Raw genomic sequence first — 27,562 nt, 5'->3', positions numbered from 1 at the left:
TGGACAACCACATGCGAAAGAATGGGCTTAGACCTCTACTTGACACCATGCACAAAAATCAGATCAAAATGGATCAAAGACCTCAACTTTAGACCACAATCCATAAGGTACATCGAAGACAAGGTCTGCAAAACCCTTCACGATATTGAAGCTAAAGGTATCTTCAAAGATGACATGGAACTAATCTAGTAGAAACAGAGATAAACAAATGGGACTATATTTAACTAAGAAGCTTCTGCACCGCAAAAGACACAGTGACCAAAATACAAAGGCAATCAACAGAGTGGGAAAGGATATTCACCTAATACCCATCCGCTAAAGTATTGATATCAAGGGTATATAAAACACTGGTTGAACTCTACAAGAAGAAAACATCCAACCCCATCAGAAAATGGGCCAAAAAAATGAACAGAAAATTTTCCAAGGAAGAAATACGAATGGCTAAAAGGTACATGAAAAAATGCTCTGCATAACTAATCATCAGGGAGATGCAGATCAAAACAACCATGAGATAACACCTCACACCACAGAGAATGGCACACATCCAAAAGAACAAAAGCAACTGCTGTTGGAGAGGATGTGGGGAGAAAGGGACCCTCTTGCTCTGCTGGTGGGAATGCCGACTGGTCCAGCCCCTTTGGAAAACAATATGGACACTTCTCAAAAAATTAGAAATTGAGCTTCCATTTGATCCAGCAATACCACTTCTGGGAATATACCCTGGAGAAATAAAAAAGTATAATCGAAATGACATATGCACTTATATGTTCATTGCGACAATGTTTACAATAGCCAGAACCTGGAGAAAACCCGAGTGCCCGAGAACAGATGACTGGTTAAAGAAACTCTAGTACATCTATACAATGGAATACTATGTAGCTGTTAGAAAAGATGAAGTCATGAACTTTGCATATAAGTGGATCAACATGGAAAGTATCATGCTAAGTGAAATGAGTCAGAAAGAGAGGGACAGATATAGAAAGATTGTACTCATTTGTGGAATATAAAATAACAGAGTAGGAGACTAATACCCAAGAATAGTAGCATGCAATACCAGGAGGTTGACTCCATATCTTGGAACTTGGCCTCATACGCTGGGGCAAAGTCATACCAAATGGAGAAGAGAACACCAAGTAAATTGTGAGTGGAGATCCCGCGTGGTAAGCGAAATGCATGCTGAAAGTTGGCTAGTGACCGAACATGATAGCCACTCAATACCCCTATTGCAGACCATAACACCCAAAAGGAGAGAGAGAGAAAAAATTGGAATGCCCTGCCACAGAGGCGGGGTGGGGATGTGAGGTGGGGGGATGGGACTGGGGGGTGGGAGGGATACTGGGTTCATTGGTGATGGAGAATGGACACTGGTGGAGGGATGGGCTCCCGAACACTGCTTGAGGGAAAAGCAAGCATGAAATGTTTGAATCTGTAACTGTACCCTCACTGTGATTCACTAACTAAAAAATATATATATATATATATATATATAAATTATGTGTTAACAGAGATGTGTGTGTGTTTGTGTGTTTGTGTTTGTGTGTGCATGTGCACATGCATAATGCAAATGAGATCATCTATCTGCTCTAGTTGGGGTTGGGAGTATTGAAATCTCAGAGTGCACCCAGGCAAATTGGTATTGGGTGGCAAGTATTTGTGAAAAATCCAATTACTTAATCACTGTGAATAAAGTACCCAGTAGAGAAGTGGGAGGTTAAGTGGTTATCACCACAAAGTAATTTGGCATGGACAGGATCTGAAATTAAAACATGGTTAGAAAGAGAGAGATGCTTCCAATAGCCATGTATATTTGAAAGAGTGACCCATTTAAATGCTCGATTCAGTGAAGGATAGAAATGTCGGAGGGTCTAGAGGGATAGCATAGCAGATAGAGTGTCTGCCTTGCAGAGTGTCTGCCCAGCTCTTCTAATGCCCTGTCCTCTTATCTAGTCTCCAGCACCCCACCAAGAGTGATCCGTGAGCACAGAACCAGGAGTAAAGTTCTGAGCAGGGACTGCTTTGTACCTCTCATCCCATCCACACAAAATAGAAATCCTGGAAATTTTAATGTCTGTGCTAAAGGATTCTATGTTTTCCTAGTAAAGAAAAATGCATTTTTGACTCTGTGTTCTGCTATATCAACTTTATTCATATTTTTATCGGTGAAAAATAGTATCCTAATTAGAAATGTGTGAGACTTTAAGAAATTGAATGGAGATATATGGGAGGATTCTGAGATATCACACTGCTTTAAATCCCAATCTCTTGGTCTTCTTGTCAATCAAGTAGTCCATCATCTCTTGCATGAAATTCCTTGCTTAATAGTCCTTGTTTACCTGAGGTAATCTCTTTGCAGGGGAAAGCCAGTTTTCCACTTCTGACTTCTATCCTTGACTTCTAAACAAAATAAAATTAGATTTCAGCATGTCTCAGGGAATTTAACCCAAAAGGTTCAGCACCAAAAAATTATAGGATGGCAAGACCGAGGAATCTCTTAAAAGAATGAGAGTCTGGAAGGAGAAAATAATGTTGGATAGGGCTAACTAATTTGAGTATCTCATCACAGAGTCTGAGTTCAAGGTGCCCAGTTTCAAGATGGGAGCAGTTCTGTTAGATTGTTGAAAATGAATATAGTATTTTTAAATATTGTTCCATCGAAATCCAGTTTAGATACAGAGCATCTATTTAATGTAAGCTAAGTGCCTTCTCCCAATTCTTGTAGGTGAATGTATTGATAGAAGAAGTCAATAGTTACTGGTAAGACTAGCATAGAAAGATTTGGAGGTGAAGAGATCCAATCACAGTATCTAATAAGCGAAGAGCGCTAGGTCACAAGCATTATCAGTCTGTGTAGCAATAGCTGTTTCTCAGATCAAAATTATAGCACACTATAAAGTTCTTTGTTTGTAGGACTAAAAATCCCACTAAAATCTTTTGCACTGTGCCTTCTAGGAGCTACTGAACAATCATTGCCATTAACTAAATCTCAGACTGATTATGGTCCTGGGTGACATGATGAAGAAGTCTGTCATTATTTGAGCACATTCTTAGAGTAACTAACATCACAGCAATATTCTGAGAGGCACCAAAGAGGACTTGCCACACCGTTGAAGGTAACTGTGTCCTGGAGAATTGAAAACACTGAGACCTTTCCAGGATTTTCATTAGACGTGAACTCTGGGGCAGTATTAATTGCAGAGAATCCAGAACACCGATGCATTCCAGAAGAGGGATTGATTGGGGTGGATTGAAAGAGTTTAGCCCTGAATCTGTCTCACAATCAGACAAATGGTCTGACTTCACAGTCTGCTTCATTATGACCTCATTATTTTTCTATATGCTGAGTGTATACTTGGAATATGTAACTGAGAAACAATAAAAACTCTCATTTTGTCTTCCTGTTTCTTAGAGAAAGGAATGTTGTAGTAGAAAAGGCAAATGAAAATCCTGTATGTTCTTCAATTCTACCATGAAAATTGTTTCAAGGCAATGTTCCCTCCGAATCACTTTGGGATAATTTGGAATGACCACTGTCTCCATCAAACAAATGAACAATAGGAAGATAGTGATTTATAATGTTCCATTTGCTTCTCCAATATGATCTATGCATAATATTAGTACATTTTTGTTAAGGTTTGGGAGTAGTAGAACATCCTTAGGATACCAAAGAAAAATGCAGACTTTCTCACTGAATTATTACAAAAATTCTAAATAAAACAATCAAACAGTATAATAGAAAAATAAAAACATTATTGCATCATGGCTAAGTATATTTTGGGAAATGAAGATAGTTCTTTTATTAATTCTAGAATAGAAGGAAATTGATTAATGCAATAATTGTAACTTTAGGTAAAAGATCAAAGAGTTATGCTATCTTATTGGGCAGAAAAAGACTCTTAATAACATCCTAACCCAATTTTAAAAACAGAACTTCTGAGAAACCGAGTAGATCTTTCAGTTAGCTTATTGATTAGGAATTAATCAATATTTATTTAATAAAATTATGTTTATTGCCATGAAAATAAAGAATACTATTTTATATAGTTCTTAATGCTCTCAAACGTACAATTCACATGTAAATAAAAAAGCATCCCTATCTCCATGTGTTTATGTTCCCAGAAAGTCTAAAATATACTGTGCAAGTCTTCAAAGTAGTAAAAATAGTCTAGTAACATATATATGGAATAAATATTAAAATGACTAGAAACATATATTATATATAACAAATTAAACACTAGGAAATATAATAATGAAAACCATCTAGCTTTCAACTGCAATGATAACAATAAAAATCGTAAGGATTTTAAATCATGAAGGGACTATTTAACAAATTACATTACAGTAGTTCCCTCTTAACCAGACTTCCCATGGTTGCACTTATACATGGCCCACCACAGTTGGAAAATATTACATACAGGGTGTCAAGATAACCAGATGGGGAGAACTTGTGCTTAACTCTTCCCACAATCATGGCAAAAGCATACTCAACTCTGAGTTAATCTACACAAAAAATCGACCTAAGGATGGGCATGAAAAGTTTCATGCTGAGTGAAATGAGTCAGAAAGAGAGAGACAGACATAGAAAGATTGCACTCATCTAGGGTATATAGAATAACAGAGTGGGAGACTAACACCCAAGAATTGTAGAAATAAGTACTAGGAGGTTGACTCCATGGCTTGGAGGCTGGCCTCACATTCTGGGGAAAGGGCAACTCAGAGAAGGGATCACCAACTATAATGTAGTCGAAGGCCATGTGGGGGAAGGGAGTTGCGGGCTGAATGAGTGCTAGAGACTGAGCACAGTGGCCACTCAACACCTTTATTGCAAACCACAACAGCTAATTAGAGAGAGAGAACAGAAGGGAATGCCCTGCCACAGTGGCAGGGTGGGGTGGGGGGAGATGGGATCGGGGAGGGTGGGAGGGATGCTGGGTTTACTGGTGGTGGAGAATGGGCACTGGTGAAGAGATGGGTTCCCGAACTTTGTATGAGGGAAGCATAAGCACAAAAGTGTATAAATCTGTAAATGTGTCCTCACGGTGATTCACTAATTAAAAATAAATAAATTAATTAAAATTAAAAAAAAATCGACCTAAAATCTGAACAAATGCAACGTGCATGATAAGGGACAAGGGTGGAGCATCCAGGTGGATAACAGAGAATTGCCAAGAAAGGAATCCCACTGGCAAAAACAAACAACAGTCTGGTAAAAACAACTTCAAAGGCATAAAACTTTACCTTGGGAGGTTGTGGGTTGTGTCTCATAATGCCAGTGTCCCACATGCCAGTCTCACGACCTGATACATACTAATAGCCCCGCAATATGGGGCAAGTCTAGAGGGTATAAACTGGATTCAGAGTTGCCACGATTGCCGTGTTGGCAACTGCTTACACACTCACTTACGTGAGCACACACGGTCATTTTGGAGGTCACTCTCCATATTAATAGAACCTAAGTGTAAATGCCTCAGGAGAGCTCAAAACACCCCAGCAGAGAGCTGCACTTGCAAGGTGGGTAGAGAATACTTAGCCAGAGAGCTTACTCCTGGCAGACAAATAGACCAGGTCCTTAGCAGTCCCAGCCTGCTTGCTTTTAAATAAGCCACATGTTTATAGTAAGCAAGCACTTCAGAATCCTCCCATGGCATAGCCAATCTGCAAAGAATGCCCACTGTGTGTCATACCACCTTACTACTTATGGCCAGCCACTCTTTTTTCTGTAACTCCTTGAATGTGTGCTCCATCATCATCATCAGTTGGGTCTGAGGCGACAGTCTTCTTTCAGACCTGTTCTGGCATGGGTTCCTCAGTGGTTGCCTATGTTTCTGAGACATAGCACTTCAGTGACCACTGGGACACTCATGACTAAACTAAACTAGGTCACTGCCTGTACTGTTGTCAGGCACTAGAAACTATGAATCCCTCATTTGTTAACAGCCCCCTCAGTCAGTGCCCAGGCTCACTTAGTCTTGTTACCACAATCAGTGCCACTCATGACTTCATCACTGTGAGTCCCTGACGCATAAAAATGGTTAGTCAGGCCTGTCTGAATTTTTGGCCACAACTATAGACAGGAACTGATGAGTACAAGTATCTTGATTGTTACCCAGGTCCTCTTGAGGAGAGGATCCTGGTCCCCCTTCAGGTTTTTGTAGAAATCCAGACAAAATGGATAGCAGAACTTACTTGCACTGATGATTAGAAATTCAGGTCTGAATTTCTAATACAACCCATATATTCAAAATACCTGGAGAAGACTTTGAAAGGACAGTTTTTATGATGTTTGAGTGAGATCAAAGGAAAAAAACTTCATCAAAGTCAGAGAAAGTATGAGGAAAGTCCAAACAGAAAGCATAGAGCTAAATATGGCAAATGGTAGCTGAATCAAGGAAATAAAAGAGTGACTCAACCACAGAATGGAAGATGCTGAAAATAGAATTAGCGAACTTGAAGATAATGTAGTGGAAAACATCCCCAAATACCACAAATAAAAAGAATGAATTAATAACAATAAAAGATAACCTAAGATTTGTATAAGACAGCAAGTGGGGCCAAGAGAGATAGGTCAAAGGACTGAGCACATGCTTTGTTTTGCATGCAGAAGATCCGTGTTTTCTCTATATGAAACTATATGATTCTGGCACTATATGATTCTGAGCACCCTCTCAAGTACCCCCCAAAACACAGAAATAGGAAATAACCCCTAAGTACTACTATGTGTTATTTCCAAAACCAAAAACCAATCAGAGACAACTACAAAATCAATATGTTAAAAAATCTATTGTGTTTCTCTAGGCATTCAGCATATAAGAAAAAAAACTTTTTATAAAAGCTATGTATACTTACCTCTACAAGAATTATACATGTAGAAATAAACTTAAAGGAGATAGAAAGATTTTACATTTAAAAAATGATCTTAGCATCTTTTTTTTGGCATGGGGTCACAGTCTATGGTGCTCAGGGCTTACTTCTTCCTCTGTCCTTTGGGGACCATATGTGGCACCACGGATTCAGAGATTGAATCAGGCAAGGTCTTTAAATGATATAATACCTCTCAGACTCAACCTTATCACTTTTAAAGGACTTAGAAGAAATATATACCAGAGATGCAAAACAGTATAGTAGAAATGATATCTGCACTTCTATGTTTATTGCAGCACGTTCACAATAGCCAGAATCTGGAAAAAACCCGAGTGACCAAGAACAGATGACTGGCTAAAGAAACTTTGGTACACCTGCACAATGGAATATTATGCATCTGTTAGAAAGGATGAAGTCATGAAATTTGCATGTACGTGGATTAACATGGAGAGTATTATGTTAAGTGAAATGAGTCAGAAAGAGAGGGGCAGACAGAAAGATTGCATCATTTGTGGAATATAAAGTAACAGAATGGGAGACTAACACCCAAGAATAGTAGAGATGAGTACCAGGAGGATTACTCCACGGCTTGGAAGCTGGCCTCACATGCTGGGGGAAAAGGCAGCTCAGATAGAGAAGGGTGCTTGGAAGGCCCACTCGGGATGGGAGATGCATGCTGAAAGTAGACTATAGACTGAATGATGGCCACTCAATGCCTCTATTGCAAACCACAACACCCAAAAGGAGAGAGAGAGCAAAAGGGAATGCCCTGCCACAGCGGTTGGAGGGTGGGGGGATGGGTGGGGGTGGCGGGAGGGATACTGGGATCATTGGTGGTGGAGAATGGGCACTGGTGGAGGGATGATACATACTTGATCATTGTATGACTGAAACATAAGTGTAAAAAACTAAAGCACTCCGAGGGGCGCGAGTGCACTCGCGGGCTCTCCGGGCGGCTCTGTCTCACCGCCCGCGTTCGGTGCCCAGGAACCGCTGTGTGTGCCGTCGGTCGAGGGCAGGCGATGGAAGGAAGAAGGAAGAAGGCCAAACTGGTTGCTCGATCCGTTTATTTCATTCTCTCCCTCCGCTTCTCTCCCGCTCTCCTGGATCTCTCCCCGTGGATCTGCCCCGTGGATCTGGCTCGTGGATCTGGCCCCCCCAACCCACTCTTACAGCCTAGTTAAATCTCCACAGCATGAGGGGGTTGGGGCTTACACATAGGTGTGGTCACCATCAATAGTTTAAGGTTCCTTTCCCTTAGGGGATGCTTCTCCTAGGACTTAATTCTCTTTCAGCAGGAGGATCCACCCAAGGGCGGAGTCCCATGAATGTGTTTCTCTTCTCCTCAGCCAGCAAACATATAAGAATTCATAATATTAATTATTTTGTATGGACACAATAAGAGATGCATTAAAGCTTATAGAATTGCTCTCCTGGGGCCATCTCAATCTCAGACTACAGTGCTCAGGCCAGATCAGTCTTTCCTATCCCTGGCAGGGTCCCAGTCTCATAATTACTATTGGATCATGACAGCATTTGTCTATGATCAAGCTCTTAACTTATAGTTAAGAATTAGGCACTTTGGCCAGGCCCATCTCGATGCCAGGGTAGCACATAACTCACCGCTTGCCCTGGATCCTTCCTGTCCCACGTCGGGGACCCTACTTTGGGGTGCTAGGAACTGAGGGCAACTGAGGCTTAAGTGGAGAAAGCAGAGGCCCGGGAGGGAATATTCGAGGCCAATTAATTCCCAAGTTATAAAAACATAATATTGTCTTCTTGTGTCTATACAAAACAGTCATAGCTTTAAAGTAAATTATTCAAAAGGCACAAGAAGAAGAGAAAGGCAATATTAACTTATATAATATAAATTCAGTATCCTAGGAAGGTCTGACCTTGCAAATTAGCAGTCAGATTAAGGGAAAGCCTCGGATTAATTCTTTTGGGGAAGAGAGCATGGAGAAGTGATTATAGCTAAACAAAGGGATGGGAGAGATTCGGGAACACCTCGATGGGTGAGACTGGGGTAAGCCTAAACTCTGGGTAAAACCGGGACAAGCTACTTCTGGCAAGGAGGGAAAGGGCAAAGTAATGTCATCCTACACATAAGCACAAAAGTTTGTAAGTCCATAACTGTACCTCATTGTGATTCATTTAAAAAATTTAAAAAATGTAAAAAGCAAGAAGAGAATACATTAGCACTATACTGTACTATTGTCCTGTTGTTCATCGATTTGCTTGAGCGGGCACCAGTAATGTCTCCATTGTGAGGCTTGTTGTTATTGTTTTTGGTATATTGAATACACCATGGGTAGCTTGCCAGGCTCTGCCCTGTGGCTGGGATACTCTTGGTAGATTGCCCGGCTCTTTGAGAGATGGAGAAATTGAACCCGGGTCAGCTGCATGCAAGGTAAATGTCCTACCCGCTGTGCTATAGCTCCAGTCCAAGAGAATACATAAATTTTTTTAAAAAAGGGACTTAGAAAACGTACAAAGATTAAAAAATGCTCTGTGTTCATGTATAGGAAGAATTAACATTGTCAAAATGGCCAGGCCACTCAGACAATATATAGATTAAATGTAATATCTATAAAAATCTCTGTGATATTCTTGGGGGAAAATAGGGAAAACAATAATTTCCTGGCACGGGAGACAGCATGATCATGAACGTGTTTTTTTTTCTAGGGCAAGGCTTATCCATTGCACTCTGGATGTGCTAACTCCTGCAATTTTCCCAAATGTGGAAAACTCGACTGCATAATTTGTGATAATGGGGGGCTGCATACATGCTCTGCCCTGAAGGAAAAAAATAGGGCAAGCATTAGTGAAATTTATATGTAGCCACAAAAAAATCCTAAATAGCTAAAGCAGTCCTGAGACAAATGAAAAAGAATGGAGGCATCATGTTTTCTGACTTCAAACTATAGTACAATACTATAGCTATCCAAACAGTATCTAGGAATATTAATAATAGACATGCAGATCAGTTGAATAAATTTAGCTCCTTGAATTAAACCCTCACACAATTTAATTTATTTATTTATTTTAAATTAATTAATTTTTTATTAGCTAAACATCATGAGGTACTGTTACATACTTACAAACTTTTGTGTTTGTGTTTCAGTCATACAATGATCAGGTACCCATCCTTGCACCAATACCCATTCTCCACCGCCAATGATCTCGGTATCCCTACCACCACCCCAACCCCTCCCAGTCTCCACCCTGCCTTTGTGGCAGGGCATTCCCTTTTGCTCTCTCTCTTCTTTTGAAACCCTCACACATCTGTGACAAAAGACCAAGAGCATAAAACAGAGAAAGGTAAGTTTTTTAATGGATGGTATTGGGCAAGCTGGATAACCTCATGTAGGGAAACAAAACTAGTTCACTATGTCACACAATACTCAAAAGTTATTTCAAAATGGATGAAAAATGTTAAGTACCTCAAACCATAGAACTGGATGAAGAAAACAAGCAAAATACTCCACATACTTGAGGATTCAACTCCAAGAATAATGAAAATAAAAGCAAAATAAACTAATGGGATGGCATTAAATTGAAAAGCTTCTGCAAGTGAAAGAAGCTCATTAAAATGAAAAACATGCTACTGAATGCATGAAAATCTTTGCATCTAACAAAGGAAAGGATAACTCTTTTTTTTTAAATTTTGTTTTAATGAATCACCATGAAATACAGTTACAGACTTACAAACTTTCGTGATTATGTTTCAGTCATACAATGTCCACCAGTGTCCCTTCTCCACCATCAATGTTCCCAGTATTCCCAGTATTCCTCCTGCCACCTTATGTGGGGTTCTACAGAAGAGATTTTCTTACAAGCAGTTTTGATTTTAGCCGGTAGAAAAAAGGATGATGATTTTGAAGCTTTATTTTTCTTATTTCTTGTAGAGAAAATAAGCACACCATAAAGTTGAAGGGGTATGACAGCAAACATTTTCACGTTACATCATTACTGCCCTTTTAGAGAACATCATTAACATTTCAGGACTCTTTAAAGACTGATACATCTCTGAATAGCTGTATGGTTTTAAAGAAGGAAATAGAAGTAATTTAAAGAGTTTGGAAGAGTTCCTGGAGGGTAGGTGACCAATGAGTGACTTTTTTGGGTAGTATATATCATACAGCATCAGAATCTTGAATGAAGAAACAGTTTTTCTGGATTGAAAATGTTTATAAATACTTGTAATTTTTTTTGAGAGTGGCACACTTGGTGATGCTCAGAGTTTACCTCTTATATGGGGAGGAAATGTGGTGTTGGGATCAAACCCAGATCAAGCCTGTGCAAGGCAAGCACTCTACCTTATTATTGCTCCAGCCTAGAAATTGTTTGATTTTCTTCTAGTGTTTTGGTGTTCTGAGGCCTGGGTTTTATGGACTTTCTCCCTTAGTTGACAAATTCATCATTTCAAGTATTGAATTTCTTTTTCTTAAATAATATTAAATAATACCTTAAATAACTTAAGTTTTGATTGGCAAAATATTCAACAATAATTTTTATCCCTTGGAAGTCTTATTCAGAAGTCTTCTGTTAAATTTTTATGTTCAAGATTTTAGAGTTGCTCATTATTCTTAGATGGAATAATTATTTTCTTTCTCCTTTTTATTAATGACCTGATTAATGAAAATTATACTCCCCTTTGCATAGTAGGAACCTAAGTATCCCTTTCCCATGTGCCTTTTTACGGTTCCAGTTATATTTTTAATAGATCATTTCCATGATTGGTTTCTAATTTTGCCTGTCTCTTGCTTTATTCTTATAGAGTATCCTATTAATTTTTTATTTATTTGTTTGTTTTGGGCCACAGCCTGCACTACTCTGGGCTTCCTCTTGCCTCTGCACTCAGGGATCACTTCTGGCAAGGAGTCTTGGAAGTTGGCTGTGAGCAAGGCAAGCACCCTACCCACTGTACTGTCACTCTGCCCCCTACCCCGGTTAATTTTTAACTTCTCAGTTCTTTCAGTATTTTGTTCTTTTGTTTGGTTTTAATTTTTGTATTGGGGCCATACCTGGTGGTGCTTAAGACTTACTCCTGGCTCTATACTCAGGTATCATTCTTGATATTGCTTCGGAGAGCATATGGGGTGGCAGGAATTGAACCCCAGGTCGTCTAAATGTAAGGCAAGATCCTTACAGCTGTACTATGTCCTGGCTTTAGTATTTTATTCTTATCATTGTACTGATTAATTGTTCTTATAGAAGTCATATCATCTTAAATTTGGGAATTCCTTATAATATAAGATTCTCTTTTGGTTTATGCAATGTTTTTTTCAAGACTATTGCATCTTCCTTGGGAATCAGCATGATTCTATTCTCCAAATGGCTGAATTCAGCATTATTGCACACATTCTATTCTTGATTTATCATTTATTTATCTGAAAATAAGGGATTTATTTTAGATATTATTTGTTTATGCCCAGTACATAGAATGACTTTACCATTGTGTCTTCTTTGGTTTATATAAACTAGACACATTGTAAACATATTATGGATAAATATCAGTGGATATTGGTCTTTTATCAGCTGCCAATGATAAAGGCTGAAATAAAGTCGCTTTCTACACAACCACCAGATTTTTCTGATGCTCTAAACTAATGGAATATATTAAAATTTTCTATTTTCAGCATTGCCACCTTTTTTTCATCTTGTAGCACTTTATCTCTTAAGACACAATAGATTGAGAATATGCTCCATAGGTAATAGGGAGTTTGATTATTAAGCTGTGAATCATTCACGACATGTAGTACTATATTGCCCAGCTTTTAATCATGTTGAAAGAGGGCTTAGTAAATCTTAATGATGTTGATATTGATTATATAACTGATTTTTCTTACTACAAATGACTTTAAGTAGGCCCTTGTATTTGTGATCTCTGGATTTCACTTTCTTGGAATGTTATAAATCTTCTTAACCGAACACCAGAGGGGATTTAAAGGTCAGGAAATAGATTCTCATTGGGAGAGATTCCTAAACCCATGCCTTTCTACAAAGGGACATTTCTCCCAGTTTCACAGGTGAGAGTCGCCTTTAAAATGTCCAGTTTTACTGTTGCTGAATGATTCCAAGCATGTGCATTCCTGCTGATGGCCAAGTTGGAATTCTAGTTAATTTCAAGAAGCTTGTTATTTTTTGTATAGGGATCAGGTCTGACTTTGGGTGATATAGTCCCTATACATGGAGGTTTGTACAGGTATAGAAAAATTAGGACATAAAGTTGAAGGGAGTAAAGGGGAGAAAATTAAAGGGAACATACATAACTTTGATCTCAGAGCTTAAGGCTTTAGTTTATCAGTGGGTACAAGGAAGATTTAAGATAGAACAGAAACAGGAAACTATCTTTAGAACATTAAATCTTACTTTATATTCCAAATATAAAGTATATGCAAGTCATGCACTTTATCAATGAGTCATATCCCCAGCTCTAAATATTCATTTTAAAAAATTGGTACTCCGTTTTACTGTCACTGTCACTGTCATCCTGTTGCTCATCGATTTGCTCGAGCAGGCACCAGTAACGTCTCCATTGTGAGACTTGTTGTTACTGTTTTTGGCATATCGGATACACCATGGGGAGCTTGTCGGCTCTGCTGTGTGGGCAAGATACTCTCTGTAGCTTGCCGGGCTCTCTGAGAGGGGCGGAGGAATCAAACTTGGGTTGGCCGTGTGCAAGGCAAATGCCCTACCTGCTGCACTATCGCTCCAGTTTTACAATACTATTAATAATTTTTTCTCATGAAAATAATTCCAACACCACACCCATTACTTGTACTCACCTTCCTTCCCCAAGGGCCCCAAATCCAATCCCTCTATCTCTCCCCAACTCTTAAGCTAGTAAATTGTATTCTTTATGGAATCTAATTTTAGATACAAATTAAATGGGTAATGAAAAGACATGGAATTTAGAATAAGGCAAATGGATTTTAGCACTTTGTCCATAACTTATTTTCTAAATGTTTCTGAGTTACCTATAAATTTGAGATAATGTCCATATTGCAGATTTAGGAAGAGATGCAATATTACATATAAAGTACTACCTACAGTGTCTGGTATATAACATATATTAGGTAAGAGTTATCCTTATTGTTATGATACTATTCTTTTCTAAGGAAATGGCAATGTTTTTACAGTACCACAAATGCTCCTGATTTCATCTAATATTCATGGTTGTGCATAGGGTAAGTATTATTATTATCATAGTCAGACCCATTTTACAGAAAAATAAGTTAAAGCTCAGGAAGCCAAGAGACTAAACCAGGATCCTTCAGCCAATAAATGGGCACAAGAAAAAAAAATCTTCTACCTGCTTTCTATTTTACTTTATCTTTCTTCAGTTATCTGGGTTATTTATTTTGTGTCTTGTCTAGTATAAGTTCCCCAAAGATAGAAATAGATTTATTTTCTCCATGGACTCTAGTGTTGCACTCAGAGAACATGGTTATTGAGAAAGGAACTAAACAATTGTCAGGGGAAAAGACAGCTTGTAGGAAAACGTGAGACATCCAACTGAGAAAGTGCCAAGGGCTAAGATACACGCAAGACTGGCACCAGAGTTCAGGCCTTTAGGCTGTTGCTTAATGATATTAGCAACTAATATTTGTCTAACATTTTACAATGGCCTATGTACTTCCTGCGGTTTAGTCTGTCTTGATTGTTGCAACAGACCTTTGTTCTGAGGTGACTTCCTTTGTCAGTAGTCTTTGCCTGAAAATTGAGGCTCAGATAGGATTAGGTATTGGCATAAAACAATGTCAGTCAATGGTAGGGGTGGTTGGGGGGGTGTGTCTGGAACCAGACATTCTGTTGTCACTTTTGGGGGGTTTATGAGATAGAACATTTTACTATGCTAGCAACTGAAATTTCCCAAATGCTAAGCTGTTAAAGTATATTCACAAGTGTTATTTCAAATTCTACTGCTATAAAAGGTATGAACCCCCACCCCACATTTTATGGAGGAGGGGACTGGGGTTTAAAGAGGGAAAATAGCACTTGTCCTAGCACATGGCTGACTACTGCCTGAGTCAGGATTCAAAGAGTGGTCCTTTGACTGCAAATATTCATCACAAAAAGTCCCTCCACTGCTCTACCCTACCACACCCATAAATGCAACTTCCTGAAAGAAATCTCTTATAATCTGCTTCCAGCTTCCCTGAAAAAATATTTTGCCCCTTCTCCCCCTTACTCCTTCCTTAAGACTACAACAGCCGTCATAAAGGACAGGCGAAGAGGTCAGGAAGAAGGCCTTGGCAGGAGCTCACATCATCCTATTTGCTAATGAATATCATCTGGGTCTCTTGGACCAGCTTGTGCAGGGAGGCATCTGAATGAATTAAAAGTGCTATTTCTGAAGCAGATATTTCTCACAAACCAGGAATTGATGTGGCCATAGAATGGAATCCCTGGGTCTCCTTAACTTAGTGTTCTGTCCATTAGTGGTCCATCCATCCACAGGAAGGAATATGAAAACTGGGAGTTGGTGTGGAAAGAGGCTGTGTCATGCCTTTTCAGAATTAGAAATTGAGCTCTGTTCTTGTAAATAGCAGAGAACCTAGGGGAAGATGAAAGTTTGGTACCATTTCAAATCAGGTAACTTTTCTATCAGATACAGAATCTGTGGTTTTTTTTAATTTGTTTGTTTGTTTGTTTTTGCTTTTTGGGTCACACCTGATGATGCACAGGGGTCACTCCTGGCTCTGCACTCAGGAATTACCCCTGGCAGTGCTCAGGAAACCATATGGGATTCTGTAAATAGAATCAGGTTCCACCGAATGCAAGGCAGACACCCTACCCACTGTACTATCACTCCAGCCCCCAGATACAGAATCTCAGTGCTTTTTTTTCCTTGCTTGTATTGCAAATTTACGGCACGTTGAGAAAGAAGCAATTTTTTTTTTTGCTTTTTATTTTTTTGAGTCACACCCTGAGTTGCATAGGGCTTACTCCTGGTTCTGCACTCAGGAATTACTCCTGGCAGTACTGGGGTGGTGGGTGGAACCATAAGGGATGCTGGGAATTGAACCTGGGTCGGCCGCATGCAAGGCAAATGCCCAACCCTCTGTACTATAGCTCCAGCCCCAAGAAAAAAAATTTTTTTTTTCCAGTTGGCCTCTCAGTCTCTTCCCAACAATGTCTGGGTTTCCCTCAAAGCCACTGTAAGTCCTAATTTGAAAAGTGTATTGCAGACAAGTGAGAGGAAAGGAGGCATCCAATAAAATGCCTTCTAGGGGGAAGAGAAGGAGGAGGAGCAGAAGAATAAAGAGGAAGAGAAAGAGAGAGGGAGGATGAGAAGAATGAGCTAGAGCTAGCAATGAGGCCTGAGGCACAGGAACCTCCATTTGGTGGGGAATGTCTTAGGCTGCTGGATAAAACTCTCCATTGCATTGAGGTTAAAACAGAAATCTCACTGTTGGTGTTATTTGTTGCATTCTTCCTAGTTCTCTACAGGACACTTCCTAAGAGAAATTTATTGTAGAGTTAAGTAGGAGGAAATGTTTGCTTCTTCTGAGGAACTTATATATTTTCTTCTCATGGATACAAAGAACTGTGTCACACATTAGGTTTCTGATTTTGCTTTGTCTGCCAGGAAACTTAAAGCAGAATTTACAACTCACAGCTGTGGTACAGATCCCATCATCCCCATAGCTGTATTCTGTTTTTCCCTTGGCTTGTCTTTTGTTCTGAAGCAGTTTCTTTCTTCTTTATTGCTATGATTTTTAAAGTGAATAGTTTACCATTCTATGTATGTTACAGGGAAAGCTTTGCATTCTTTGTGAAATAAGGAAATATCCAAGAAAGTGAATATAGAAAAATAAACAAATAATCCTTACCAGAGTACCCCTTGGACGAGCATATTAAGGGGATGAAGAAGCAAGGAAAATAAGTTCCCAAACTGATTTCAGGCTTTGTTATCATCACATCAAATTCCCTTAGTTCTTACCCAGAGCAACCATCCTTGAAAGGTTATCTTGGGTGGGTAGAACTTTTAAGAAAATGCTGAACGACAGCCCTTTTGGAAAACAATATGGACTATTCTCAAAAAATTAGAAATTGAACTCCCATATATCCCGGAGACGCAAAAATGTATAGTAGAAATGATATCTGCATTTGTATGTTCATTGCAGCGCTGTTTACAATAGCCAAAATCTGGAAAAAAATGGAGTGCCCCAAAACAGATGACTGGTTAAAGAACCTTTGGTATATCTACACAATGGAATACTATGCAGCTGTTAGAAAAGATGAAGTCATAAAATTTGCATATAAGTGGATCAACACGGAGAGTATGTTAAGTGAAATGAGTCAGAAAGAGAAAGACAGAATAGAAAGATCACACTCATCTGTGGAACATAAAGTAACAGAATGAGAGACTAACACCCAAGAGTAGTAGAGATAAGGACCAGGAGGTCTGCTCCACAGCTTGGAAACTGGCCTCACTTGCTGGGGGAAAAGACAGCTGAGATAGAGAAGGGAACACCAAGTAGAGGATGTTGGGAGGACCCATTCGGGTTGAAAGATGAGAGCTGAAAGTAGACTATAGACTGAACATTAAGGCCATTCAATACCTTTATTACAAACTACAACACCCAAAAGGAGAGAGGACAAAAGAGAATGCCCTGCTGCAGAGGCAGGGGAGGTGGTGGGGGATGGTTTGGGTATGATGAAAGGGATACTGGGATCATTGTTGGAGGAGAATGGGCACTGGTGGAGAGATGGGTAAACAATCACTGTGTGACTGAAATGCAAACACGAAAGTTTTTAACTGTACGTCACAGTGATTCACTAATAAAATATTAAGAAGAAAGAAAATGCTCAATAAGGTGACTGTGGGTGGCTGCTGATCCCTTGCTCTTGTCTGCTGACCACCAAAAAATGAGGACATAGGTCTCAGTTAAGTTTGACAATTTTTGAGACTTGCCCCAAGTTTGTCCCTGTTTTCAAGTCTTCTCAAGAAAACCTGATTTTTGGAAGTATTTTATCTTGGGATTTGTAATCAAAGAACTAAAATTTCCAGTTCTAACTGTGAGGTTTCACGATTGAACTTTGAAACATGCCTGTGAAGGTGAGGAGGGGAGGGACCATGGGTAGTCTGGTGGAAGGAAGTTGACACCGGTGAGTGTGATCGGTGTTGGAATTTTGTATGCCTAAAACCTATCTATCAATAACTTTGTAAATCATGGCTTTTTTAGTAAAATAAAAAAGTTTTAAATGTCAAAAAAGAGATAAATCTTCACATGGAAGTAGATCTAGGAATTCTACTCCTAGGTAGCTATCCATCAAATATCACTGTCTTCCCATTGTTCATCAATTTGCTCGAGCGGGCACCAGTAACATCTCTGTTGTGAGACTTGTTGTTACTGTTTTTGGCATATCAAATACATCACAGGTAGTTCACCAGGCTCTGCTGTGCTGGCGGGATACTCTCGGTTGCTTGCTGGGCAACTAAGAGGGAGAAGAGATATATACAAATTTGTTTTCATTAGATTGCATTTTGCAATAGCTAAGATAAGGAAACACCTCAAGTGTCCCTGGATGGGATAACAGATAGAGATGTTGTGATTTATGCCTATAAGGGAGGAGCCTAGAAGATGGCTTCGTGGTTTTGTGTTCTTAAAGTAAGAATGAAACCACAAGCTAATGTGGTGTTACTGTATACACTGAGGCAATCCCGACACGCCCATGGTCTGTGATCTTGTCAGGGGGAATATATATATTGTGCATATATGCATATCTAATATATATATATACATATATATGTATATCTATGTGTGTGTACACACATCTACACATGCATAGTACAACAGAATGCTGTTTAGATGGTGTTGGAATACTAAGATTGGAATATTAAGATGAAATTTTATTATTTGTAACAAAATAGATGGAAATGGAAGGGCTTATTTTAAGTGAAATAGAAAGAGGGGAAAAAGAAAAATATTAGATGATTTAATTATATGTATGCTATAAAAAGACAAAGCCAGGGAATAGGCCAACCAAATTAAAATAAACCCTTATACTCTGACAGCACAACTGTTCCCAAATGGGGAGTGGGATCAATGTATTGAGAGGATCCAGCAGATGGTGGTGGAGGATATTGGTACTTCCATGGTGACTATGGTGTGTTAACAAATTAGCAAATGTCAAAATTGTAATCCTAAAACATAATGCAGTGTTGTTCAACTTTATCCCAATTAAACATAATTTAAAGAATTACTTGTAAAAGTCTCAATAATATTAATAAATAATATTTAAATATGATGAGAGAATTTTTAATTTTTTATAGTTGATCTAAACTCCATAGGAAATGTCACCTTTGAATTTGGTATTTTAATAATAAAAAAAAAGCCCACCAAACTGATTTTGTAGTGGCTCAGAAATTCTGTGGCTGGTGAGATAGTATAGGTGTTTTGGCAATTTCCTTGCTTGTACTGATTCATTTGTTTGTTTGTTCATTGTTTTATGTTATTTTGGGCCACGTCCAGTGGTGCTCAGGGGTTACACCTGGGCAAGTTTGAAGGACCATATGAGATGCCAGGGATTGAACCCAGATCAGCCACGTGCAAGGCAAGCACCCTATCCACTGTACTGTCTCTCTGGCTCCCAGGTGATCTTGGTTTGATCCCCAGCATCTCATTTTGTCCCCTAGCAAGGAGTGACTCCTGAGTATAGAGTCAGAAGTAGTCTCTGTGCCCTACCAGGTTTGGCTCCAAACAAAACAAAATAATGCCCTCCCTGAACACCCCCCTTCTAATTTTTTTTTAAATTTATACTTCCAAATTTTAAAGAGAGAATCATTCAGACAAATCCTTAGACTTGACTATAGAACTGAATTTTCCTACCAAGTTGCAGCATGGGGGAGGAGAGAGGTAGATGGGAAAAAAGAGGTGAACAGTTAATAAGCTGGTTGCGTGTCTTTGGCTCTTTGATGATCCAAAAGATAACTGCTAGTGCTATTGCAGCTATGTTACCTCAGCACCAAATTTTAAAAGGAAATATTATTTTAGCATTTAAAAGAAAATATGGCTCTCATCAGTTATGCAAGAGTATGCATAATTAAAATATTTATAGAAATGAAGCAAAAAATTAAAAGAATAGGTAATAGCACAAAGATGAGCTATTTATTTTGTGACTATCAATTTATTATTTTTTTTTTGGTGGTGGACAGATGCTCTATTCTGAGAATCCTTAATTTCCAATTCTAATTCCACATAAGCACTGGGACACTAAGAGGTAATCAACAATCATTTGTCATTTAAAATTTTTTTATTTAATTTTTAAAAATTTTATAAAGTAGTTCACAATATTTGATTACATTTAGTATTCAAACACCAATTCTACCACCATTACACCTTCTCACCATCATATTTTGGGTGTTTCCATCCCGAACTTCAATCCCTGCCCCAGAGCAGAACCGAAATAACATAATATTTCCCTCTAAGGTTGGTTGCCTCCTATTTTGAATCCCATCAAATGTGGTGTAGCATTCTTGGAGTGTGGGTAGGGTATGTCCTATGAAGTGTTGCGAGACAGTGAATGAGGCCATGAGGAAAAGGTTCACTCTTGGGTGAGGCTCTGCCTGAGCGTGTGGAGAGCGGCCATGAGCATGGCAGTGGTTGAGTTCTGGAGGTTTTCGGCTGCCGTGGCTGGGTACCTTGGGGCGGGGAGGGGTATCACCCATCCCCCTTTGTGACACCCTGACACTTGTTATTTTTTAAGAAAAGAAATCCAGTAGATGGAGTTTTGGAGCCATGCTTGGAATCGGCTATGTGGGTATGCCATTTAATCTGTTACCTTGTTTGGTGATGCTCGGGGGTTACTTCTGGCTCTGCACTTAGAAATTACTCCTAGCAGTGATCCCAGGGATGGGATGGGATGCTGGGGATCAAACCCAAGTTGGTTGCATGCAAAGTAAGTACCCTACCCGCTGCACTACTTTTCTAGCCCTCTCTGTTATGTTGTGATGGTTAATTTTGTGTGCCAGCATAACTGGTCTGAGAGATGCCAAAGTAGCATTATTTTGGGGTATGTCTGGAAGACTGGAGATGGGGTGTGGAGAGAGAAAAAGAGAGACGACGGGAGGAGAGAGGAGGGGAAGAGAGGAGAAAGGAAGAGATGTATTTGCAATTGAATTTAAAGATTAAGAAGATACTCCTCAGCAACTTGAATAGGCATTATCATGTTGAGACTTAAAAAGAACAAAAAGTAGCACTATAGCACTGTTGTCTCATGTCGTTCATCGATTTGCTCGAGCAGGCACCAGTAACGGCTCATTGTGAGACTTGTTGTTACTGTTTTTGGCATATCCAATACGCCACTGGTAGCTTGCCAGGCTCTGCTGTGCCGGAGGGATACTCTCGGTAGCTTGCCGGGCTCTCTGAGAGGGACAGAGGAATTGAACCCGGGTTGGCTGTGTGCAAGGCAAACGACCTACCCGCTGTGCTATGGCTCCGACAAAAAGAGGAACAAAAAGAGAAAATAAAAAAACCCTCTTGCTTGTGCTATGACGTCTTCTGTCTTTAGACAGCGTTATTCCTGGTTCTCACCTCCAGCTTTTAACTAGAACCACCACACTAATACTGACTTTTCTTTCAGGATCTTTTAATTTGCAAACTGCACATGTGCATATGTGTGTTTGTGGACAGAACGACAGAAACAGTAGTACAATATACCACTTCCCCTGCCATTTCTCTGGACATTTCTCATTTGAAAAATGGGAATAATAATAGCATCTACCAAACTGATTTGTTTTTGAGATTCATAGAAAGCAATTAAGTATAGTGACTCGTACAAGGTACATAATCAGCAAATGTAGTTTCTTATACTTAAAGTACAATCCTCTCATTGTGGTAAGCTGCAACTGCTATTACTGGCTTCCTCCTAGGCAGACATGTGTTATGTGGACAAGGGAAGAGCATTCACTAGGACCTGACAGGCATGATTGGAACCTAGATATTCCCTGATAGACGGCACATGGGCTCGCTCTGCTCTGCTCAATCTTTTCAAGTGTTGACTCACATCTGGATGCAGTATTTGGAGAAAAAGAAACTTTTTCTAGAACTTATCTATGGTAAAGCTAACAAACATACCTTATACAATTTTTTTGAGAGAAAAAATATGTATGAAGTATCTCCTGGAACTATATGAACCAAAACGGACTGTCTATATTTTTATTTTTATAGATTAATGCAAGATTGGATTTAGTGTGAGAGATAGCAACCTTAAAACAAATATAGTGTCCTTAAGTGGCTAGCTACATCACATCATTGACCATAAGTCCATGTGTGGAATATTGTTCCTGTATTCTTAAGAGAAGAATAACTACAGTGATGCCTGGTAGTGCTTGGTGCTAGATGTGAATTTTATTCAAACACAGAAGGGAGAAATTCTTTCCTGCTGCAAATGAAAACTTGCTAGTGATCTCTCCTGCTTGACAGGGAACTACTATTACCTTTGCTGACTTAAGAAAGCTGCTTTTTGGATTATGGAAGGTTGTCACAAAAATATTGCATTCACTTAGCCAAGGGAGCTACATCAGCGTTTTAGAAGATTGCTGAACTCAACTATTCCGAGAGCCCTACATCTTCATGACAGGACACCACAGCTGTGATGAGGACGAGGGGGAACAAGACTCCTCTGGCAGGCACACGATAGTTTAGACTCAGTCCCGGTTCGCTTCAATAATGGGCATCAAAGTGGGAAATTTTGTACTCTTAGTCTTTCTCCTTTGGGCAATAGCTGTGTTCTTTTAGATTTATGTACAGGCAGATTTCTGTAAATTCAATCATCTAGAAGCCATTTGGGAAGATCTCCACTTGATGAAATTCATCGAGAAGACAGAGAATCTTTTTGTGGTGGTAGTCTTATCAATGTAAAGTTTTGTCACTTGGGTTCTTTTTGAAGCTTGGGCCGCATTTGTGACTAAGAAAATATGCTTGTTGTTAGTTTTACTATGGATGCTTAAAATATTGTAAGGTTTTCCTTTTACCCTGCATTTTAGTACAACTTGTAAAGTATTGCAAAGTCTAGATTTTACTGGAAAGAAATTAAATTAAAGTAACTGGGACAGTTTTCTCTGCTGGGAACATCCCATAAATCTAATTCTTTGGAATACTAGGAAGCAATGGTGTTAGATATTTACAAATGTTCCATATATCTACAATGCCAAAATATCCTTTTTAAGAGTAGAACTTGTTTTTAAACACGCCTAAGATGTTTTTAATGAGACAGCTAAAGAATAGGAGAGGAGTATGTTACTCGCATAACTATTTAATTTTCCATGCAGGGAAATGGGCCTGCTATTCAACTTGCCTTTTGCCGTCATAAACTGAGCTCCTCCATCCTTCCCATCACCCACATAGGGGAGCTTTTATATTGATGATGTCACTTAATCACTATAGTAAATATGATTTAACCTATTTTACAGTTGCAGAAACTGAGGCTGAGACAATTTAAGTGACTTTTCAGAGGCCAAGTGGATTGCAGATATCAGATTTGAAAGAGGAGAACTTTCCTATATTATATAATCAGGGAGAAAAATGGACTAGTGATTTAAATTAAGAGTGAAAGAGGAGTGGTCAATTTCAGACTCATGATAGAAAATATAGTTGGCAAAAAAGGAAAGTATTCTTAATGTGGATATCATAACCACAAATTGTTAATTAAATGCTTATATTGAAGTTGGCATAGTACTAAGTGTTTTTCATTAAAACTCACAAAATTTCCATGAAGTACTTTTTTATACATTTATAGAAGTGAAAAAGTTGAGATACTGAGATTTAAAGTGATTTCCTTAGGCCCTAGGGTGTAGTTGGTATGGCATTTGGACTCACATCCATTTCTCTCTCTCTCTCTCTCTCTCTCTCTCTCTCTCTCTCTCAAACTTGTATTTCCATAACACTGATGCTCACCATCCAAACTCTTGACATATATAAGTGCACCGATTTGTTAATCACTGCTAGAATTTATTTTCTAGTAGAATGTTTGTTCACTTATGTCCAAGACCATAAAATCATGCAGTAGTATATTAGAAGCTGAAAAACCTTAAAGCTATTAATGGAAACATCAGTCATTTTGCTCTGTCTTATCTCTACCCTTCTTCCCATTTCCTGCAAACACCTATTTACATTTGCCTCCATATTGAAATTATCTTGTGTATATTACCTTTTCTTTACATGAACTCTGTGTATGAACCAGAAAGCTATTAGTTCTCTGGTGATGCTGTAATGAAGTACCATAAATTGGGTGGCTCGAACAAAAGAAATTTATTATCCTGTTGCCTGTAATCTAGACACCTGAGATAGCCTTGTCATCAGGGTTGATTCCTTCTGAGTGATATGGTGGAGAATCTGTTCTATATCTTCTTTAGTTTCTGAGCTTCCTAGAAATCTTTGATGTTTCTTGGCTTATAGGTAACCCAAGCAATGCTTTCATTCACATTACACTCTTTCTATGTCTTTTGTACATAGTGTTTCCTCTTTGTATCTGCCTTTATGGTTAAATCTACCCTATACCTCAGCTTTTTAGTCCATAATCAGAGATACTGAAAGTGTGCTCCTAATTCTGTGCTCAGGAGTGACTGCTGGTAGTATTCAGGGGACCATATCTAGTGCTAGGAACTGACCAGGGTTAGCCACTTATAAGGTACTTATAAGTATCTTAATACTTGTAAGTATCCTAATCTATGTACTATCTTTCTACCCCTCTCTGGGTGGGGGATTGAACTGGGGCTGGCTGCATGCAAGACAAACACCTTATCTATTTCACTCTCTCTTCAGTTCCATAAACACACAATTTAAAAAAAATCACACATTAAGTGATACGTAAACAATGTGTCAAATATATCAGGTTATTTGCATGTGAGAAAAAAGGAAATAAGGTAAATATAGAAAAAAGGGGGCTATGCTAAGATCAATTCTGGTAACCCAGGGATTGATAATTCAACCATCTGCACTCAAAATTTGAAAGCAAATTCAGTGCTTATACAATTATGACCAAATAAACATTATACATAACTGAAACATATAATGATTAAATTTCTCTTTTAGGGGATGGGGCAGGGAACTAGGTACTGTTTTATTTTTTACTTCCCTAGAGATTATAATTGATCCAAATTCTTGGGGGGGTTAATTTTTTTAGAGATCACATATCACTAATTCATTCCTAAACTCTTTGTAGATGAAGATATACTTCTTCCCTTGATAGTCAGACTCCTTAATCAACCAGTTTTAATTTTTTTGAAGTAGTTACATCTGTCTTGTAGATTCTCATTTTCCTTTGCTAAGGACTGAATCGTATCCCTCCACAAATCCATGTTGAAGCCCCAACCTCCCCTGTTTGACTGTATTTAGATACAGTCTTTAAGAGTTAATTAAGGTTAAATGAGCTCAGGAGGGTGGGGCTCTAATCTGGTAAGGTTGGTGGCCTTATAAGGAGAGGAAGAAATTCCTAGTTCTGCCATGTGAGGACATGTGAGAAGGCAGCCACCTGCAAACCTGCATTAGAGCTTTCACTGGAAACTGACCCTCCCAGATCTGGGACTACTCATTTACCGAATTCTGAGGGGGACGGAAATTAGAAAAAGTATGTTCTTTTAATCAGTCTCTGGCGTTCGGTAGTGTTAGTTATACCGGACTAAAAGAAAGTTTGTTACTGAGAAGTGAGATGCTGGTTATATATATATAAATGGAAATTGCTTTAATATTGGGTGATGAGGGTATGTGGCATGGAAGGGAGGAGTGTCTGGTACACTAATTTAATGCATCATATTAGATTTCTTCTGCCAAAAAGGTCTCCAGTCAAAGTAGGTAATGGGTTGACTGTGGGTGGGAGAGAGCAGGAAATAAAAACGAAGCCCCCAGGAGCCAGAGAGATAGTATAGCAGGTTGGACACTTGCCTTCCACTTGGCCAACTTGGGTTCAATCCCCAGCATCTCATGAAGTTTCCAGAGCATTAGTTAGTGGGTGTGGCCCCCAAACAAAACAAAAAGCCTCCAGCCAGGAGTGCTCTCTTGGTCTCCTCCCCTGTGACAGCAGGGATCTCACCCATGTACACAGCCATGACAGAGACTAAGCAAAGCCAATTGGTCAGGTAGCCACTGGGGTACAGTATTTTTTCTTTTGCTTTTTGGGTCACACCCAACGATGCTCAAGTGTTACTCCTGGCTCTGCACTCAGGAGTTACTCCTGGTGGTGCTCGTGGGACCATAGGGGATGCCAGGGATCAAACTCAGGTTGGTTGCATGTAAGGTAAACACCCTACCTGCTGTGCTATCGCTCCAGCCCCGGGGTACAGTCTTAAAGAGGACCAGCAACAGGTTACAGAGCAGCAAGCCCAATGACCAGGTTCTAGCTGTAGATTTCAGATCAGGAAGTGTGCACTGGATAGAGAATGACACAGAGATGAGACTGTGTAAGACCATCTTACACCAGAAGCAAGTAGACTATGAGGAACAAGGAAATGATTCTCTAGACCAGGATGATCAATATTGTATAGTATTAAAAGGAGAGGCTTGGACATTGGGGAGAGTCTTAGATCCATCTACTTAAATTGTACAGTAAATTTAAACTCTTAAGCATTTACGTTTTGTCTGAAAAATCTTTCATACAATTCTTAAGAACACATATGCTCAGGAATAAATCCACTTCTTTGCAAACAATAACTATAGACTGGTGAATTTCAAGGTGCATATCAGAAAATGTTTAATTTTTTTTGACTAGGGTGATAGTAACTGGCCCTGCATGTGGCCAATGGGTTTGATCCGTAGCATCCCATATGGTCCCCTGAGCACCACTAGGAGTAATTCTTGAGTGCAGAGTCAGGAGTAACCCTGAAGCATTACTAGGTATGGCTCCAAAACAAAAAGAAAGAAAAAAAGAAAGAAAGAAAGAAAGAAAAGAAAGAAAGAAAGAAAGAAAGAAAGAAAGAAAGAAAGAAAGAAAGAAAGAAAGAAAGAAAGAAAGAAAGAAAGAAAGAAAGAGAGAGAGAAAGAAAGAGAGAAAGAAAGAGAAAGAGAGGAAGGAAGGAAGGAAGGAAGGAAGGAAGGAAGGAAGGAAGGAAGGAAGGAAGGAAGGAAGGAAGGAAGGAAGGAAGGAAGGAAGGAAGGAAGGAAGGAAGAGAGTTTTGTAGCAACATATACATTAATGGTGATTTGGGTGGAAGACTCAGAAAGTAAAGAGCTGGAGAGAAAGCTGGCATCTTTTCATGAATACTCATGAACAGATTGCTGATAGGACTATGGATACTAAAGGTCAGTCTTGTGAGATCTTAAGGAAATGAGGAACAGATTATTAGAAATCGAGGAAAGGCAATCATTGTTATAAAATGAAAACCCTTTCCCCCTCAAAAGCAATAACCAAACAACACTACACTACTAGAATGTTTGGTACTTATATGCAATGAAATGAGATATTAAATAGAGGAGATTCCTGAGCAAAAATTAAATATATGCTTGAACCCTCCTGACTACTATGATAGAATTTGAGTGGTGAATTAGAGAAGAAACTATTGAAAAAAGAGCATGAACATTTAGAAAATTCTGTGTCTATCCATATTATGAAAACTGAGAATGTTTGTTTTGAGGGGTTTAGTTGAACAACCATTTGATAAGGAGATTAGTATGGATGTGAACCACGAATCTAATCAGCCACTTCAGCAGAAGCTCAGAATAGAGATGGAATTATACTAGCAGAAACTGCCAGT

At 39.0% G+C, this 27,562-nt stretch overlaps 1 non-coding gene across 1 annotated transcript; it reads left to right on the top strand.

The window, feature by feature from the left end:
- The first annotated feature begins 9,490 nt into the window (after positions 1 to 9,490).
- Positions 9,491 to 9,657, top strand: LOC129401421 (U1 spliceosomal RNA). The gene has a single exon (XR_008628334.1). It is a non-coding gene; the product is annotated as a U1 spliceosomal RNA (small nuclear RNA).
- The last annotated feature ends 17,905 nt before the right edge of the window (positions 9,658 to 27,562 follow it).

The sequence above is a fragment of the Sorex araneus genome, chromosome 1, assembly GCF_027595985.1.
Source record: "Sorex araneus isolate mSorAra2 chromosome 1, mSorAra2.pri, whole genome shotgun sequence".
Taxonomy (NCBI): Eukaryota; Metazoa; Chordata; class Mammalia; order Eulipotyphla; family Soricidae; genus Sorex; species Sorex araneus.
Note: the sequence above shows the minus strand (reverse complement) of the source record. Positions and strands in the feature narration are given on the sequence as shown.